We start from the raw sequence: 21,638 nt of genomic DNA, 5'->3' as shown, positions 1-21,638 counted from the left end.
TGCAGCTTTTGGCTGTTCTCTTCGAGCAAGGGAGAACCACTCTGGTCAGTATTGAAAGAGGTAGCAGATATTGTTCTTGCATGAGCTTGAGTCCCAGGGAAAGGACTGTTCATTGAAGTTGTCTTTTTCTGAGGGGGTCTGTCAGGAAATAAAACATGATGTTAAGCATATTTCTTCTGTGTCACACAGGACAGACAGAGATCAGTGGCTGGGTTTTACTAAGGATTTATTTAAGGGCTTTCAGTCTTTACAGACAGAGTCTTCCCTGAATTTACAAAAAAATGAAAAGATTTTGCTCTCTGTCAGATTTTGATTCTTAGTCTGAGGGACAGTAATTATTCTTAGATTGTTTCTCAAGTCCCTATTCCACAGAGTGGGGAATATTGATATTAGGAAAAGTCTTTGTTTAGATTCTCCACCTGAAGAGTTATCCTTTTATGATACAGCTGCCAAAATAAAGGATTTATTTCTTTGGGAAGAAAAAGGAATGCAAAAATCCCACAGAAGTTTGCTATGTATTATAAGTGGAGTTTACATAAGTGGCTGTCCTTCCTGTGTTGCAACATTAGAGGATGCCTTCCCTGCTGCCAGCGGTTTAACTGTCAGCCATTTACTTGTTCCTAGAATGTCTGATAATTTATATAAGGTCCCCAGGCCCACATATTCCTTTTTTTCACACCCTAGACCAGACCCTACAGTCATTTTTGTGTAAATCATCCTCTGCCAAACTAAAAACCTGGTAGCAGCAAACACTCTTTATTCAGATATACTGTAAAGCAATTGATAGGTTTGGGAAAAAAGTTTATACTACTACTACCACCTTAACTTTCAGAACAGTGAATTATCACGCTTGCATATGCAAGTTTCTGTTGGCTTTTTTGAACAAATAAGGTTAATTGCAGACTTCCCTTCTTCTTCAGTGACTAAAACATCTCTGAACTCTTCAATATCCTCTGTCTTTCAGGTAACCAAACACTCTTTAAAATGTTCTTATGACACTGCTGATGCTGTACCTAGAGCTTCTGCCACTGGCTCGTGATGAGAAGATTTACCTGGCTACATTCCCGGAAGTTACCAGAGGATGTAAAGCTGAGCTCCTGAATGATCCCTTGGTAAAAATATGCTATTTGGCTGTTCCTCTGCTAAGGTTCTATAAGGATTGGGTGAAAGGGAAAATCTGATTCAGGGGATTACTTGGATTTTTCAACTCTACATGCCAAAATTTAATAGAAACCTTTTTCATTTCAGGTTCCTTTTATTTGAAACAAATTACAGTTTCAGCAAGGTACAGACAAACAGAATTTCAAAAAGCAGTGGCAGGGAAGTTCAAAAAAAGAAGGGAGGGGCCAACTGAGAGCAGTGAATTTTGAGAGTGCCATAAACTAGTATAATAATCTCAGAAAATTTTATTATTTTCAAGTTTAAAATGTCAGAAATCTATAGATAAACTACTAAACTACATAAATGTCAATTTTGGTGGAGGTATACAAACATTTTCCTATCAAGTAACTTGGAGATATATTGATTCACTGAATATGAATAACTCCAGTAATCTTTATTCAGATGCTGCTTTGAAGAAAGAACTGCAATTGATGGCATCTACCTTACAGGAACTATCTTTGAAGTTGAATGACTTTAAAATGACTTGGAAAACCTCAAATTAAATTCTCAAAAACAGACCGATACTCTTAAGGAACTATTGCAGCAACACCATACAAAAATAACAAATATAGAGACTTCTCTAAATGTCACTGAAGGGAGACTCAGAGGAAGAATTCCAAAAAAGAATTTCTGCTTAAGCAGAATACATCTAAAATAGATGACATAGATAACAGGGAAAGGAGAAACAACATAAAGGATCTTTGGTCTGCCTGAAAACACTGAGGGAGAAGACATTATTTCATTCTTAACCATCACTTTTGAAATCCCACCCCTTCAATTATTTAAATTTATTGGCCATCCTACAGTATTTCATAGTACCAAAATACAAAAGTAACAACCCCTTTCAGTCCATCTTGCTGTTTTAAAAATAGTAACTCTCCACTAAACCTTAACTTTTTAAAACAGGTAAAACTCAAGTTACCTACTTTCATATCTAGCTTCTCTGGTGCACGCTGCAGAGTGCATTCTTTTCAATCTTACCTTTAAGCATCCCTGTTACTAGCACTTTCTCTAATACCTAAAAAGATCATCTCTACTTGACTCCAAGTAGACTTTTCTCTATCTGTTAAACCTAGCACTTGCTCCTACAGTACTTATTACCTTGATACGGCACTCTTATAAAAAAAAAGGGGTTTTTTTTTTGGCACCCCCAAAAAGGGGTAAAACCTGAACAAAATTTTGCCTATACTAGTATAAACTTCAACTTTATATGCTCCACTTTAGACCCAGAAACATCCAGGGTCAAGGCATATCGACCACTGCTAAAACCCAATCTTCTGCAACGAGCAAGGATGAGAATTATGGTAAAAGATAACCAGATCTTAGCAGAGCTTTGAATGCAGTTTAAATATCATTCAGTTCCTATGCTAGTTTAATTGAATGACTAAAATGAATTGGATAAGAATTTCATAAATGCAAATTTAATAGAAACGTTGCATTCAGACATTTAATTAAAAAATAGAGTTTCATAAGTACGAAGACAGAAAAGATAAGGAAGTTAAAAAGAAGATACGTACATAATCATTGTAGCCATAAAAGAAAATTAAGATTTGGTCTCCTCAAATTAATGAAAAATTGAAATAACATAACTTTAAATTCAATTTATGAGGTTAAAATCATTTGCCATCACAGAACTTCAATATCGATTCTGAATAAAATTCAGTACTTCTAGTGCTGAATAAGACCAAAACCATTAGGTAAACCTACAGACACTTTGAATGAAGTAAAATTGAAAACTCAATCATTCTCACAACAACCGATAACTCTCCGCTTTGCAGAACAATACAAATAAAATTAACTTTCAAATGTCCTACTCATAGAAAACCAAGTTGCTTAACATATTAAGGTACGTTTTATCAATACAGAAAACACATCTAACACTCCGATCTAAACACTTAAGCAATATTTAGCTCAGAGACTTGAAAGGTCCCCCTAACAGGTAAACGGCATTCAGTATTCCTAGTTCCAAGAAAGGAAAAATAACCCTTCTCCATCTTCCACCTTAAATACATCATCATTTCCCAAAATTCAAAATTGACTAGCACTTTCCATGCTGGCAAGGACTCGTAGGTAACTAGATCAACATACCTACGCCCCATCCCAACCAGAATACCAATATACTTACAGATCAACTACTGCTTTCAAATTCCCTTGCTATAAACAGCACAAGCATCCAAAAATCCGCTCAGAACCACCCTTGCAACACACAATCAATACCCATACTGCACGCCCTACAACCTAACAACAGCAGCTACATAGCATTCGAGGATCATTGCTATGCCGCACCGGCTAGCAGTGAATTCAAAAGTAAGGCATCCTCCCAAAACGCATAACCAGACATCACTCTCACAAACATATGCAAGATGCAACTCACGCGAACTTAAGCATCTCAAGCAATGGACTGCAAGAAGACATGGAGCACCCTCAACTATAGCCCAAAGTCTGACATGCCTTCCACCTACACATGAAATGATACACTTAAACACACAAAGACATACTGGCTCTGATCAAAATCTACCAAAACAGCAGAGGCCACCAAAGCAGACACCCAAACAACCACCACCTCAGAACACAACACCTGCAACACATAGACCTCACAGTCAGAGTGTCAAACAGTCACAGCCCTTAAGGCCAAACACAATGCCAGACACACTAGTCATTGGTGGCTCCATAGTCAGACACACTGACGTCCCGCTCACCAGACTGAGTAAGGAGAAGGTCACAGTAAGCTGCCTGTCGGGCGCTAGAATCCGCCACATAACGCAAGCACTCAGGTCTCTCAACAGCAGGTACAAATATGACTCAGTCATTGTCCACGCTGGTGTAAACGACCTGAGCGACCTCCTTGGGCTACATGAAAAGAGACATTGAGGAGCTCTCTGATTATGTAGCCCAGGCAGGTATGACCCTGACCTTGAGCAGTATCCTACCTTCACCAAGAATGATGCCACAATACAGAGATAAGATGATCAGCTTTAACAATTGGCTTAAACTCTGGTGTCATTCAAAGGGGATCCAATGTCTGTCTGCCTGGGATGACATGCTGGACAAGCCACGCTGCTTAAGGGACGGCTTGCACCTGTCACCCTGGGATTCCGGATATTGGCAAAGGCTCTTGCCACCCCATAGTGCCTTTTTAGGCAAGGCTCAAATTCTAAACCTACCACCCTAGAACACAAAAAGGAAAAAACTAAGGGTAATGCTGCTCAATGCCAGAAGTCTAAATCTCAAAATGCACGACTCGAGGCCCTTCTCAGTATGGAGAACATCGATGTCTGTGCAGTGACAGAAACCTGGTTCAAGGCTCCTGAGAGCACCCCAGCACTATCAGGTTTTACCTCTTATCATGCGTCCGCCCCAAAATCCGGACAATACCAAGAAAGGAGGGGGTATCCATATTCATCAAAGACACCCACACCTCAAGACTGGTGGCAACGATGCATCGGAGACCATCCAGGTGCAATTAACCATAGGCAAGACTGCTCTGCAAATTGTAGCATGTTACAGGCCACCCTCACAAACTCAGGAACCTCACATGGCCTTCCTGAAAACACTAGAGGGGATAAATGTATCACCAAACACCATCATACTAGGTGACTTCAATTACCCTAATATAGACTGGGAACACTACTCAAGCCCAAACACCCTAGCCCAAAAGTTCCTGGAATTCATAAACTCAAATGCCATGGAACAACTAGTCACCATCCCACAAGAGGAGAAACATACTTGATCTCATCATCGAACATGGGAGCACAATGTTCAACACGAAGTATACCCTCACTGGTGAGATCAGATCACAAACTAATCTTGCTGGAGGTCCTCATCCCACCCCACCTGAAATAAAAAGACCACAGTAAAGAACTTCTAAGCCGACTTCACACTTCTAAAGACTAGTGTGGTCTCCTTTAAGGCCCCGAGCCGGGAAAACAGTACTCAAGCGCTGAATCACTTACAAATGCCTTCTACCAGCACCTGCAGGACTGCATGGATAAGGCAATCCCAAGCAAAACAAAGACTCTTTGTACCAAAGGCAAGCGTCCACTCTGGTGGACCCCAGCCATAAACAAACTCTACAACAAAGGAGGAAGCTACTACAAGATAGAGCAAAATCCTTAAAAGGTAAGACACCCTTGATCACTATAAGTAAAAACTAAGAGCTCTCATAAAATCATCCAAAGCAAATTTTGAGAGAAAATAGCTAAAGACTCAAAAGACAATCATAAGGCCTTCTTTAGCTATGTTAGAAACCTGGGAGGAAACTCCCAGATATGCTCAGAAATAGTTCAAAATGTTGTGAAGATTATTGCTCCTATACTCATTGCCAACATACTGGCTGTCAGGTTCAGTGCAAACTCTCCCTCCCCAAAAGGAGATATCTATACCGATTGCAGCCCCCAAACATCTCCAACACCCAAGTGAGAACTGCTCTCTCCAAAGCAAAAACACAGCATCCATGGGACCTGATGGTGTCGCTGTGTGCTCCAAACTCAACGAGGAATTAAACCCACAGCTAGGACAGCTGTTTAATCATAGTCTTACCTCTGGATCGATCCAGGAGTGGCGACTGCAACTGTGGTCCCACTTCACAAAGGCGGTGCCTCCACCGACCCTGGGAACTTCATACCGCATGTAATGCGAAAATTTTTTTTGGGATAACTGCAGATGCATCCATGAAGGACATAGTACAGTTTTGTACCTACCATAAATGTAGATGTCCGAACTGGATAGCATCTGCAGTCAGGATTACCCTCCCTCCTTCTCCTCTGTGGTACTCCTAGGTGTTTACCCTCCTAATAGCTAGCTGTTGGGGAGTCTTTATGGTGTATTTGTTTGTATATATGTACATATATGCTTATTGTTGTGTTTACCTCTATCTATTTGGAAACATTGGCATCTATCCAAATTTTAGCCTGTAAGAGGGCTACTGGCATCTGGGGCAAGAAACACTGAGGAAAATGGCGTCGGCTGGTGCTTTTATACCCAAGACCAACAGAGATGACGCCGGGTGGAGTGCGACATCAGCCGAAGCCGGACCCGGACTTTGGAATCCGGCCGACTGCAGGGCTGCCTGACGACAGGACAACCCACTTGTTATGACTGCAGATGCTATCCAGTTAGGACATCTACATTTATGGTAGGTACAAAACTGTACTTTCATTGAAGTTGTCTTTTTCTGAGGGGGTCTGTCAGGAAATAAAACATGATGTTAAGCATATTTCTTCTGTGTCACACAGGACAGACAGAGATCAGTGGCTGGGTTTTACTAAGGGTTTATTTAAGGGCTTTCAGTCTTTACAGACAGAGTCTTCCCTGAATTTACAAAAAAATTAAAAGATTTTGCTCTCTGTCAGATTTTGATTCTTAGTCTGAGGGACAGTAATTATTCTTAGATTGTTTCTCAAGTCCCTATTCCACAGAGTGGGGAATATTGATATTAGGAAAAGTCTTTGTTTAGATTCTCCACCTGAAGAGTTATCCTTTTATGATACAGCTGCCAAAATAAAGGATTTATTTCTTTGGGAAGAAAAAGGAATGCAAAAATCCCACAGAAGTTTGCTATGTATTATAGGTGGAGTTTACATAAGTGGCTGTCCTTCCTGTGTTGCAACATTAGAGGATGCCTTCCTTGCTGCCAGCGGTTTAACTGGCAGCCATTTACTTGTTCCTAGAATGTCTGATAATTTATATAAGGTCCCCAGGCCCACATATTCCTTTTTTTCACACCCTAGACCAGACCCTACAGTCATTTTTGTGTAAATCATCCTCTGCCAAACTAAAAACCTGGTAGCAGCAAACACTCTTCTTTCAGATATACTGTAAAGCAATTGATAGGTTTGGGAAAAAAGTTTATACTACTACTACCACCTTAACTTTCAGAACAGTGAATTATCACGCTTGCATATGCAAGTTTCTGTTGGCTTTTTTGAACAAATAAGGTTAATTGCAGACTTCCCTTCTTCAGTGACTAAAACATCTCTGAACTCTTCAATATCCTCTGTCTTTCAGGTAACCAAACACTCTTTAAAATGTTCTTATGACACTGCTGATGCTCTACCTAGAGCTTCTGCCACTGGCTCGTGATGAGAAGATTTACCTGGCTACATTCCCGGAAGTTACCAGAGGATGTAAAGCTGAGCTCCTGAATGATCCCTTGGTAAAAATATGCTATTTGGCTGTTCCTCTGCTAAGGTTCTATAAGGATTGGGTGAAAGGGAAAATCTGATTCAGGGGATTACTTGGATTTTTCAACTCTACATGCCAAAATTTAATAGAAACCTTTTTCATTTCAGGTTCCTTTTATTTGAAACAAAGTACAGTTTCAGCAAGGTACAGACAAACAGAATTTCAAAAAGCAGTGGCAGGGAAGTTCAAAAAAAGAAGGGAGGGGCCAACTGAGAGCAGTGAATTTTGAGAGTGCCATAAACTAGTATAATAATCTCGGAAAATTTTATTATTTTCAAGTTTAAAATGTCAGAAATCTATAGATAAACTACTAAACTACATAAATGTCAATTTTGGTGGAGGTATACAAACATTTTCCTATCAAGTAACTTGGAGATATATTGATTCACTGAATATGAATAACTCCAGGAATCTTTATTCAGATGCTGCTTTGAAGAAAGAACTGCAATTGATGGCATCTACCTTACAGGAACTATCTTTGAAGTTGAATGACTTTAAAATGACTTGGAAAACCTCAAATTAAATTCTCAAAAACAGACCGATACTCTTAAGGAACTATTGCAGCAACACCATACAAAAATAACAGATATAGAGACTTCTCTAAATGTCACTGAAGGGAGACTCAGAGGAAGAATTCCAAAAAAGAATTTCTGCTTAAGCAGAATACATGGCTACTTAAAATAGATGACATAGATAACAGGGAAAGGAGAAACGACATAAAGGATCTTTGGTCTGCCTGAAAACACTGAGGGCGAAGACATTATTTCATTCTTAACCTGGATTCCTAAATTTTTTGACTTGAAAGAGGGACTTTCATTTGGAATTGAAAGGGCGCATAGAGCACTGAGGAAACCTGCTTCTAACTAAACAAATGCACCACATAGGTCCAGTTATAAAATTTAAAATACAATCAAAGCCTAATAAGGTTTGACAATAATTATTTTTCCAGAATACTAGAACAAAGGAGAAAAGTCTGGCCAATAATAAAACTGTTGAAACAAAACAGCATTAAAGCACAGCTGGCCTTTCTAGCTAAGATAAAAATACTTTTTGCCAATGAGATGAGAACCGTTAATAACTTAGAAGAAGCTACTGTATTCATCAAAAACAACAGTGTCTATCCCAGAAGAAATGGAATGGATGGCCCCTACTCTTAAAAGAATAATAGAAACAAATCCTTGGACTGATGCTAGAAAGAAACAACTGATTCCAAGATAGCTGTCCCAAAAAGTAACTCTTACAACTACATCTCTCAAAGTATCAACTGATATGGTACATCACTTGTCATCTGTTTTTATTTTTAAAAAAGGAGGGATTCTTAACTGAGAAACAGTGATGATTTATTCAGAATGTTCAAAGAGTCTAATAATTCTTCACAAAGGTAGGTCAAGATGGGTTACTATTTACATTATATATAAGCCAAACAAAGCAACGTATAATACAAACATAGACAATGTCCTTCAAGGATGCATCTGCAGTCATAACATATGGGTTGTCCTGCCTCAGGCAGCCCTTCGATCAGCCGGATTCCAAAGTCTGGGTCTGGCCTCGGCTGATGTCGCACTTTCCCCGACGTCAGAGCGTCTGGGGTATAAAAGCATTAGCCGACGCCATTTTCCTCAGTCTTTCTTGCCACGCGGTGCCCGAAGCAGAAGCTGTTCGCAAGTGCCGGTCGGTCAGATCCAGAGATTTCAGCTACGAAAGATTTCGAAAAAAGCTAAGTACCCCGTTGGGGACTCTTTCTTGCCTCAGCCGATGTCAGACAAAGTAAATAATTGTTTAACTTGTGGGAAACAAATACCTCATAAGGATTTCCATTCTTACTGCCTTCCTTGCTTAGGCCCAGACCACGACGTATCAGCTTGTTTAGCCTGTGCCTCCTTCAACCGACTAACTCTTAGACGTCGGTCGGAGTTTGCAGAGGAATTTTTTGGAGCCGCTTTTGCTTATAAAATGCCGTCGGAGACTCCGGCTTTGCATATGGTAAAAAAAACGCAAGGAAAAGGACCGACACTCACGGCCCACGGTTTCGGCTGAAACCACGGCTAGGCCTACCGCGAGTGTCTCGGTTTCGGCCGAAACAGAGTCCACGGTGATTCCTACTTCCGAAACCATACTTCCGACCACCGAGGCCAGAGAGGCCCCGGCTGAGTCGGCTTCAGAACTCCCTGCCGAAGCTAGTGTTCAGGAATTGTCCGACACCATTCCTTTGGACATTTCTACCCCTGCACGTGGGGCATCTAGACCCCCAGCTTCTATGTCTATTAAGGCCTTCTCCAGGGCTAAAGCTGCCAAACTTTCAAAAGCTTTGCCTGCCAAATCTACATCCTAGAGGCCTTCCTCTAGTTCACAGATCCTCAGCCTTGCTGAGGACCTCATCTCCTTAATTAGGGGTTCACAACCTCATCCAGACAGGGCCTCTCAACCTCCTCCAGACAAAAGGCCCAGGACTGACCCCTCTGAACCTCACTCCTCAGATTACTCCACGGATGGATCTGATTTGTCAGACCACCAGGAAGGGGCTTACTCGCCTTATGAAGATTCAGATGCAGAGGAATCTATCCCTTCGGCCTCCCCTCCTGAAGAATTTTCCTTTGGGGAGACTTTACACTCCATGAGAGAGCACTTTCAATGGCAAGGTCAGGATTTCTCTGATTCTAGAAAAAGATTAAGGACCTTGCCTCAGCATAGGCCCTTAGCTATACCTCCTGTTCTAAATGTAATTGATGATGTGTACAATGATGTCAGTATAGCCCCTGATTCTCTTCCTCCGGCCCCTGCCAAACCTGACAGATATTGCAGGGTCCCGGATTCTCATTTCCATCTGTATAAAGCCCATGCTGCAGACCCAGAAACTATTTCTCAGGGCCCTAAAGGGGTTGCAGCCGCTACTGCCAAAAATCCCCTACCCTCTGAAAGAGAGTCTAGAGCTTTAGAGAGATGGGGAAAAAAGGTTTATACATCTGCTACTCTTTCTGCCAGGGCATTAAACTGTCAATTCCATATGATACAGTACCAAGAATTTTTGTTAGATCAACTGAATAAGAAACTTTCTTCTCCTGAACCCTTAGACCGTAAATCCCTTCAGGATTTGGTACATAACTCACAACAGGTTAGTAATCATTTTCTAAAATGTGGCTATGATGCACTGGAGGCTTCATTTAGATCAGCTATGACTGGGGCAGTTATTCGTAGGCATGCCTGGCTGAAGGAGCAATCTTTGCCAGACCATGTCAAAGCTAAACTCCTCGATGCTCCAATGGAGAAACAAAATTTATTTGGCTCCCCTGCACAGGAGATTCTAAAAAAGGTTGAAGAAAAAGCAAAATCTGTGCAAACATTTAAAGATTTCCTGCAAGTTCAGCCACCGAGGTTCAGCAGAAACTGGCCTACAAAGAATTGGTCCTTTCCAGACTCATCCAGAGCACAGAGAGGCAGGAAGAGACGCCCTAGAGGCAGAGGTCAATTGAAGGGCCCCTACAGAGGCCGTCAGTGGCAGCCTGCCAACCAGAGGAGTAGTGCAACAGCTACAACTACAACCACTACTACAGGACAGACCCAATGACTTGACTCTGATTCCACCTACCAGGGACCAACTGGAAGCACCCTTGGGCGGAAAGCTGGCTTTATTCTCAAAAAAATGGCATTGCATTACAAAGGATACATGGACATTGCAAATAATAGACAAGGGATACAGGTTTCACTTCCACACTTTGCCAAAAAGAAGCGGAATGCCAAACCTTCCACCAAACCAGAAGGCAGAGGCTTTAAGACAAATCAGCAATTTATTTCAGATGAAAGCTATAGAAAGGGTACCATGCACAGAACAAGGCCAAGGATTTTACTCCAGACTATTCCTTGTACCAAGAAAAGAAAACCAATGGAGGCCTATTCTCGACCTGTCCGCACTGAACACTTATCTCATTGTGCCAAAATTCAAAATGCTGACCCTACAGCAACTTCTTCCCATGTTGGGCAAGGAGTCTTGGCTGGTGACTCTAGATCTCAAGGAGGCATACCTGCACGTCCCTATCCGACCAGATTGCAGAAGCTACCTCAGATTTCTTGCAGGATCAGAGCATTATCAATTCTCAGCATTGCCCTTTGGCTTATCTACTGCGCCCAGAGTATTCACGAAATGCCTGGCATCAGTAATCGCACATTGCAGACTTCAGGGAATTCAAATTTATCCATACCTGGACGACTGCCTAATACAAGCGGACAACAAGAAAAAATTGTTAAAGGACTTGGCCTATGCCATACACCTGCTACAGACCTTGGGATACACAGTCAACATCCAAAAGTCAAGACTAGTACCATCCCAAAGGATAACCTTTTTGGGTGCAGATCTGGACACAATCACCCAGATGGCTTTTCTCACAGAAGAAAAACAAAACAACTTCCAGATTACTTCATGATTCTGACAAGACAAACTCAGCTTACTGCAAGGAAAGTCCTGCAGGCCCTGGGTTACATGGCATCCTGCATAATTTTAATCCCACATGCCAGGCTGCATATGAGGAAATTACAATGGTACCTAAGGAGTGTATGGTCTCAACACAGTCACAGTCTAGAAACCATGATACCAATCATTCCATGCCTTCAAAAGGAATTCCTGTGGTGGGCTCAGGCCTGCCAGTCCAACAGAGGGTTGCCTTCAACAAACCAAAAACAAGGCAGACCATCACCACGGATGCCTCAGACCGAGGATGGGGAGCACACATGGAGGACAAATGTATCCAAGGCCTATGGCCTCAAGGGCAGCTAAGCATGCATATAAACCAAAAGGAAATGCTGGCAGTGAGGCATGCAATCGAGGCATTCAGACCCTTCCTCCAACAAGGACATCTGTTAATAAGGACAGACAACACCACGGTCATGTGGTACATAAACAAACAGGGAGGCACACATTCCTACCCTCTATGCCGGATGGCTATGAATCTGTGGAATCTATGCCTGAATCTCAATATCCAGCTGCAGGCCAAATTGCACCAAGAAAAGAAAATGCACTAGCAGACAGCTTAAGCAGAACTACCATGGATGCACACGAATGGATGCTGCATCCAGACATCTTCAAACTCGTAACAAAGACATGGGAATGCCGGAGATAGATCTGTTCGCCTCCCACTCAACCACCAACTGAAGACATTCTGCTCAAGGACATACCTCCCACAAGCATGGAGGGTGGACTCTCTCTTTCAGCTGGAATGCCCTAACAGTATATGCCTTTCCACCTCTCCCATTGATGTACAAGGTTCTACTGAAGATCAGGGAGGAACAGCCAAAAGTGATACTAATAGCTCCGGACTGGCCAAGACAACACTGGTACCCACTATTGAGAAGCATGTCTCAGGCAAATTCATGGCCTCTTCCCCTATGGCCTCTTCTTCTAACGCAGAACAATTTCAAGACCCTGCATCCCAACTTGAAAACATTGCAGCTAACTGCCTGGAAAATTCCTTAAATCCCAACCAAACTGTTTTATATCAGAGGGTGAAGGACATTATCCTGGAGGCTCGCAGACCTTCCACAAGGAGGACATACTCAGGTAAATGGAAGAGATTTCTCATTTGGAGCACATCAAAGGGCACAGATGTCACAGTGGCAAACCTAGCACACATCCTAGAATACTTGGCAGAATTGTTCCACAATGGCCTGTCTTATTCTTCCATTAAGATTCATGCTTCAGCAATTTCAGCAGAATACAATATGGATCCACCTATCTTCTCACACCCTCTTCTCAGGCAATTTTTGAGAGGGATCAAAAATGTTAAACCTCCAAGAAGACCCCCTCTACCTGCATGGAATCTCAATTTCGTGCTGGAAAAACTGACACTACCTCCTTTTGAACCAGCAGCATCAACAGACCTACAATTTTTATCTTGGAAAACTGCATTCCTTCTGGCAATCACTTCAGCAAGAAGAGTATCTGAGTTACAAGCATTAATGGCAGTGCAGCCTTTTCTTATTTTTCACCAGGATAGAGTGTCACTAAGAACCAATCCTACTTTCATGCCAAAGGTGGTATCTAGGGTATCCTTGAACCAAGCTATTCACTTGCCTACATTCTTCCCTAACCCACAGAACAAAGGGGAAAAACTTTTGCACACCCTGGATATACACAGACAACTACGCTACTATTTGGACAGAACGAAAACTGACCAACTTTTTGTAGCATATGCAACTGGGGTGCAAGGAAGAGCAATTTCCAGACAATTTCAAAATGGATAGGAAATTGCATTCGCCTTTGTTACTCCTTTCATGGAAAGACAGTTCCTGAAAATATCAGGCCTCACTCCACAAGGGCCACAGCCACCACTACAGCTTTCCTACGAGGTGGCTACCAAGGACATTTTAGAAGCTGCTACTTGGAGCTCCGTGCATACATTTGCCAAGCATTACAATCTACCTTTATACTCCAGATCCCGAGCAGGGTTTGCAACTGCAGTGCTGCAGGGGATCTTAACTACACCATCCTTCTCTTAGTACCTCCTCCCCCAGATTGGCTATGGTATTCTACCCATATGTTATGACTGCAGATGCATCCTTGAAGGACATAGTACAGTTTTGTACCTACCATAAATGTAGATGTCCGATAGGTATGCATCTGCAGTCAGGATTACCCACCCTCCTTCCCCTCTGTGGTATTCCTAGGGTACTTACCCCTCTTTCAGCTAGCTGGGGGAATCTATTATGGTGTATTTGTTTGTTTACACATGTATATAATTTGCAAATGTTTGGAACTTTTCAGCATTTATCCAAATTTAGCCTTCCTAGAGGGCACCTGGCATCTGGGGCAAGAAAAACTGAGGAAAATGGTGTCGGCTGATGCTTTTATACCCCAGATGCTCTGACGTCGGGGAAAGTGCGACATCAGCCGAGGCCAGACCCAGACTTTGGAATACGGCCGACCGAAGGGCTGCCTGAGGCAGGACAACCCATATGTTATGACTGCAGATGCATACCTATCGGACATCTACATTTATGGTAGGTACAAAACTGTACTTTTCTATTCCCCTACTTGAACTCAGTGAATGCTTATCTTGTTCATTTTTCATTGATTTTACTTATAATAATTTAAGTAATTAACTATTTCAACAAGATACCATTCACAGAGTTCAGACTCAAATGTAATAAATTAACATCATATATAATAGCAGTAACAGTAGAGTGTTTTGGAAAAAAAAATGCTGTCATGGAGACTAATGCCTTCTTCAGTTGAAGTATAATTTAGAAATGTCATGTATATTCTGGTTAAATAATAGTAGCAAACTCTTAGTACAAATGTCATCATTATTCTGTCTAAATATAGTTAATATCAGTTATGGCAGGTATCACAGCTACGAGTGCTGTTTGATCAATCCTGATATGGTGTGCGTGGATGCAGCTGTGCTTGACAGCTAGTACAGATGTCGTTATTATTCTGTCTAAACATAGTTAATATCCATTATGGTAGGTATTATAGCTTTGAGTGCTGTTTTATCAATCCTGATATGGTGTGCGTGGATGCAGCCGTGTCTGGCAGCTTGTATAAATGTCATTATTCTGTCTAAACATAATTAATATCAGCTATGGCAGGTATCATAGCTTCAAGTGCTGTTTGACTAAGGCTGGCATGGTGTATTTGGTTGACAGCTGTTATATGTTGCCGTTTTCGTCTCCTGGAAGCTGTGGGTTGTGGCTTGTGATTGAGGTTTACTGATGCTTGTGTTTTAGCCTGGATCCAGGGGAAGGGGTGGATAGAACTGTGATTTGGGATATTTTGGCAGAGAATGGTTTCTCACTGAAAGGGAGGGAATTTAGGCTTGAAGCTACAGTGACGTGAAGCTGTGCTTCAAGTGCATCGTGAGCCTCTGGTATGCAGTACACAGACACACTAACAGAAACAGACGCTCCCAGGTTGCTGTGGTAATGGAGACAGAGTAATAATAATGCTTAACGGCTCTGAGGAACCTCCGAGATGATTCTCTGCAGTGACAATTTTGGTTTAAAAAAATATATATATATATATAATAAAAGGGCTGTTTTAAACCACATGCACACATATTGATGGTCTCCCAACACTTTGTTTAGCTCATTAAGTTGATTTGTGATTTAAAAAAAAAAAAAAGCGCAATTTTATATTTAAAATGTATTTTGGTGCAAACACATTAAGGACTTGTATAAGAGTGGAAGTCTGAGTTATTGTGAAAGACTAAGAGCACTTGGTCTTGCAGTGGCCTGGGAGGTGAGCTTGCTTGGACATGTTGGGCATATGGGGATAGCTGATTCTAGGGGTGTTTGGGGTTGCCGGGAAGTGCTAGAGAGTCATCAGATATCCTTCGTGGAGATATCTGTGTGAATGGAAGGTGTGTTGAGTGGTTCACTGGCAGAGTGGCCATTGCATGGAACAGGCTGGTAAAATGGAACAGGACAAATATTGGTTTGGGTATTTTAAGATCAACCTGGAAACACACCACATGAACTAGTTAATGGTATTCTGGCAAAACTGGATGGGCATTGTTCATGCTTGAAGTACTGATATGTGTGTATGTAAGGATGGAAATATACTTATAGCATATAAGAAACTAGAAAGGTCTCATAATTTATAACAAATAAGAAACTAGAAAGGCCCCATAATTTAAAGTCTATGGACTGTGCAAACATGCTTGGAAGGAGTTAATAATAAGAATGAACATTACAACTTGGGGTCTGTCAAATAACTAAGCAACAGCCAAAAAAATAACACAGAATAGTTATGTAATGTATGATTTTAGAAAATCTAGACATACAATATATATAATCTTCATATAAGATGAAGCAGTCTGCTGAATTTAGATATTAAAGACATGATTTAATAACATGGGCTTGTGTAGAATACTGCTGTCTTAACTTGTCATAAATGACATACACTACACTGAACATCAAGGGGAAGCATGATGATTTTCTTATATAAGTAAATATGCATAACAAGTCATGTAATTGCTTTAACTTAAATTGTAGTTTTTGTAACCCATCTTGACCATATATAATACTTAAGTGGTTACCACGGTAACTAATGATGTTCTGTAGTTCTATCTTGCCTTTATTCTTACATATGGGTTGGCCGATTACAAAGCTCAGAGTCTCTTTGTTGGCTCGTGGAAAAGGTAGGTATCCCATAGTGCACTACTAAGAATCCCTGGATCTCGTTTGCCACGTTTTCGAGTTCAGGTGTGCTTCTTGCTTGGCCGTGGCTGTTGCATATTTTTTCATTATTATTGCTTTTTTACTGTTATTTCCTCATATAGATAGCTAGTTATACTTAATCTTAATGATAGTTTTTTTATAGGTAGTTAATAGTAGTGTTTTTGCTATATTTACTTAGTGTTGAGAACTTGTTGGCCGTTTTGGGCCCATTAATGTTCTCTGTGTGGTATCCTTCTGTGTGCTAGTTTTGATGTAGTTCCTATTACTGTAGGTCCGCGTTTGAGTTAGGACCTTGTTTTTGATAATTTTTCAATAGTTTAGTATATTGTGTGCAGTGTTACTGCTTTTCAATAGTTTGCCTGCTGTTTAAGTTTTCTGTTTTTTCTGGCTGGCTTCCTTTTGTTTTCCGCTGCTAGGTCCATTTAAGTTAGAGGATCTAGTCCTCTGTTATCTTTGACTCTTTCCTCAACAGGGCTAGGCCTGTTTTAGTTAGAGAACCTAGTCCTCTGTTGTTTTCTCCTTTGTGTACATGTTAGTGTAATGGTTCTACGCCCGTTTAGTTAGAGGACCTACTCCTCATTGTTATTTGCGTGCATCTTTTAAAGGGCGAGGCCCGTTTAAGTTAGAGGACCTTGTCCTCTTTTTTTTTTTTTTTTTTTCCTGTTTCCTAGAACTGAAGGTGTCTCTGATAAGTTGACTGTTCAGTTTACCTTAAACTCTGTAGTGAACTCCTCCATGAGGCTGATCTCCTATGCAGCCAACAGAGCAAGTAGGGCCGTGGGTTCGGGAGTTTCCCTTAGGAGATGCTCCTGGATGCGCTTATGTAATTTTGTTGAGCCCTTCAAATCTACTTTTAGCAATGCCCCCTTTGATGGTTCTTCTCGGTTTGGACCAGAGGTAAAAGATACACTCACCAGGTGTGAACAAGAAGGGGAAAACTCTCTCTGCCATGGAAGTACCTTTTACCATCCCTACTAGACCATATCCCAAGGGTCAGAGAGGCGGTAAAATGTGGTTCAAGAAGTCCCAGAGATTTTTCCCAGATGCACGAGATGATTGCTCATGGTAGACATCGCCCTAGAGGCAGGGGGTCTGCAAAACCAGGGTGGCCGCGATTCCTTTCGAGGCCGTCCCTATCAGCATTCCTGATGTGGGACCCAGCTGCGCTTCTCTGGAGCCAGTCTCTTATCTTTGTATGTATGTAAGCAGAAGCCATCAACATCACCCAAGACAAGTTGGTACAAAGAATAATCACTAGAGGATATTCCATACCCTTATTTCTTCCACTCCACACTCCCAAGAAGATCCCAGATGTTCCACCCAGTCACAGGGATCAAGCAACTATAGAAGTTCAAAAGTTGCTTTCAAAGAGAGTCATCCAAACCGTCCCAGACCAGGTAGGATTCGGAACTTATTCCAAATTCTTTTTAGTGCCAAAACAAATAGGGGACTGGAGGCCCATTTAGGACCTCAGCAAACTAAACAAATCTGTAAAGAAGGCCAAGTTCCAAAAGGTAACACTGCAGGCTATACTCCCTATGTTAGGGAAGGACAATTGGATGTGCACCATAGACCTCCAAGATGTGTACTACCATATAAAAATGGACAGACCATAGAGGAGTCATCTACGCTTCCGGCTGGGAGCCAGTCATTACCAATTTAGTGCTCTGCCCTTTGGTCTCACCACAGCCACCAGGGTGTTCATGAAAGGTATGGCGGTAGTAGCAGCTCACCTGAGATGTCGTGGATTCCAGGTGTTTCTGTACCTGGACGACTGGCTCCTGACCTCCACCACCAGGCATCTACTCCTACAAGCCAGGGATTCAACCACCCAGTTTTATTCCCAGCTGGGGATTACAATAAATTGGGAAAAGTCTGCCTTGTCGCCCTCTCAATTTGTGACTTTTATAGGCACAAAAATAGACACAGTCAACATGCTAGCTCGTCTCTCTGCAGACAGAATTCAGAACCTCAGATGACAGATTTACAGCTTGCTTCCTCTACAAAAAGTCAAGACAAAGACCGTGCTGAAACTCTTAGGGACCATGGCCTCTACCATAAATTTAGTTCCACTAGCCAGAATGCATGTGTGACTTCTTCAATGGCTACGTTTTTCCCAGTGGTCTTTTCAATAACTTACTCTATTTCATATTTTCATAAGAGTCTTGCAAAAAGGACCTTCGTTGGTGGATTCAGCCCGATCAGCTGATGACAGGAGCACCCTTTCTCCCTCGCCAACCCATTGCCACTGTGACCACGGATACCTCCCAGATAGGGTGGGGGGGGCATTATCTAGGCAGGACTGTCCAAGGCACATGGCAAGATCACGAGGCTCACCTGCATATCAGTGTCCTAGAGATGAGAGCAGTGCTTCTAGTGTTGCAAGCACTTCACGACTCTCTTCCCTTAGGGACGATAGCAATCCAATCGGACGATATGTCACTGTTGTGGTATCTAAACAAGCAAGGAGGAATCGGATCTTATCCCCTTTTGTCGAGAGGCTCTTCATGTTTGACAGTGGGTGATATCTTCCCAGCACTTTCTAGTAGCAATGCATACCCTGGAGACAACCAGTGTGATAGCAGACAAGCTCAGCTGGGCAATATTGATGCCTCACGAGTGGTCTGTGAATCAGAAAGTAGTGGAACAGATTTTCCGCAAATGGGGACAGCCTTGCTGCAATCTTTTTGACAACCTGATCAACGCCAAATGCAGCAGTTACTTCTCCCTTATCCTCCCTCCGGGGGAGTCACAGAGAGATGCACTCATTCACGATTGGCCTCTGGGACTTCTTTATGCATTTCTCCCCTTTCCGCTCATATCGAAAGTGATCCAGAAAGCAAAGTTTTTGGGAAGCAAAATGATTCTGATCACTCCTTACTGGCCTTTTCAGATTTGGATCCCATTTCACAGGCCTCATCTCTTAGACGATCCATGGACTCTGGACCCAGTTCCAGACCTCTTGACACACGTCAGGCTCCCTTAATCCCTGCTTCCATACCCTCAACTTGACAGTGTGGCTGCTCCACTTCCATCCCTAGTCAGGCTTCATGATTTTTCATCTGCTGTGACCCTTATCCTTATGTCTTCGCACAAATCTTCCACTAGGAAGTTGTACACTAGCAAATGGAGGAGATTTTCTAGCTGGGCAAAAGAGAAAAATGTAGATCTTACACAGCATCCATTCCTTTGGTGTTGGTAGGGATCAGCTGCTGCTACAATTAGAGTCCAACTGGCAGCAATATCAAACTTTAATTTGAGACAACATACACCTAATCTGATGGCCCACAGATTATGTAAAACCTTCCTTAAAGGGGCTACCTTGCTGAGACCCCCCCTTTCAGGAACCTGTACCTCTGTACGATCTAAATTTTTTTCTGTCCGAACTAACTTCCCCGCATTTTGAGCTCGCACATTTGTGTCAATTGAAGTTTCTGTCTTGGAAGACTTTGTTCCTAGCAGCTATCACATCCGCTGGATTGGTATCAGAGTTGCAAGCACTGTCAATCAAGCCTCCTTATTTGATTTTCCACAAAGAAAGAGTTTCCCTTCGTACAAATCCTCCCTTCACCCTTAAAGTTTGCTCTCAGACTAATTTGAACCAAACTATTGAACTGCCTGTATTTTTTCCTAATCATACCAACACTGCAGAGTATAAATTTCATCAACTTGATGTTCACAGACAGTTACGGTCCTACCTTCATAGAACTAAGGAACTTAGAAAATCAGACCCATTGTTTGTGTCCTTTTCTGAAACTAGAATAGGTCTACCAGTCTCTAAAGTGACTCTAATTGGATTTCCAACTGTATTTTTTTTTATCTACTCCTCTAATGGAAAGAACCTCCCTTTTAATATTAAGGCTCATTCCATAAGATCCCAGTCCACATTTGCTGGTTTTCAAGCCAGAGTTCCAGTTGACAGTATTTGTGCAGCAGCAACTTGGGCTCCCCCCTCATACCTTTGTGTTACTCATTACAAATTGAATTTGACCTCCAGGGGTAAAGCCTCCTTTAGTTTCACGGTACTCAGGAGTATATTCCCCGTGAGCCACCTGAGAAAAAGGTGCTAGGGACGCTGTCCCATATCTAAGAATGAAGGAAAGATAGGACTACAGAACATAAAGAAGTTATGTACTCACCATAACATTCCATGTTTCTAGTCCATCTTGCCCTTCATTTTTATGAGCCCACCCACCTACTGATCCTGGAAGGATCTGGAGACAGTTTAGTGTTGCCTTTGATAGGGTGGAGACATTTCATTGTTGTTCTTTCTGGATAACTAGACATTTCATTGTTGTTCTTTCTGGATAACTTTTCTATCTCCTTTATAGTTAGCAGCAAACAAGATCTGGGGATTCTTACTAGTGCACTATGGAATACCTACCTTTGCCACGAGCCAACTAAGAAATTTTGGGCTTTGTAATCGGCAGAGTCGGAGCCGAGGATCGGCTCCGAACCCATATATAAGAATGAAGGGCGAGATGGACTACAAATATGGAACGTTATGGTGAGTACATAACTTCTTTTTTTATACATGGCATCAGACTGACAGCGTTGTTCAAGAGAAACAATAGAACCCTGAACTTGAAATGTCACAGAATGTAGCAGTCATATTCTGAACAAATAGTATTAAATTGACAATAGACACTCAATTTAATAACATGGGCTTGAGTATAACAACACTACTGTTTTAACTTGTCATAAATGACATGCACTGTATTGAACATCAAGGGGAAGCATGATGATTTTCTCATATAAGTAAATGCACATAAGTCATATATTGCTTAAACTTGAATTGTGATTTTGTAACGCATCTTGACCATACATAATTAAGTTGTTACCAAGGTAACTAATGTTTTATACATGACATCAAACTGACAGAGTTGTTCAAGGGAAACAATAGAAGCCTGAACTAGGAGGTTTAACCTTTGTTGATTATACAAAATAAAATGTTGCCATTTAAATCTAAAAACTTTCAGTGCATGCCATAAAATGACAATTTATGAATATGGAAAGAGAAATTGTAATCATTAATCACATTAAGTGAATTTGTTGTTTTTAACCTATAATTTCATTCCTTTTATAATAAGACATGACAAATATGAAAATCCTTATGTGTAGGAAAT

At 41.6% G+C, this 21,638-nt stretch overlaps 1 protein-coding gene across 1 annotated transcript in view; it reads left to right on the top strand.

Annotated features, from left to right (window-relative positions):
• Window positions 1-21,638, top strand: part of RHPN1 (rhophilin Rho GTPase binding protein 1) — a 1,554,789-nt gene that overhangs the window by 646,907 nt on the left and 886,244 nt on the right. The gene's annotated exons all lie outside the window — the stretch shown is intronic.

The sequence above is a fragment of the Protopterus annectens genome, chromosome 3.part1, assembly GCF_019279795.1.
Source record: "Protopterus annectens isolate FY-2018-M chromosome 3.part1, PAN1.0, whole genome shotgun sequence".
NCBI lineage: Eukaryota > Metazoa > Chordata > Ceratodontiformes > Protopteridae > Protopterus > Protopterus annectens.
Note: the sequence above shows the minus strand (reverse complement) of the source record. Positions and strands in the feature narration are given on the sequence as shown.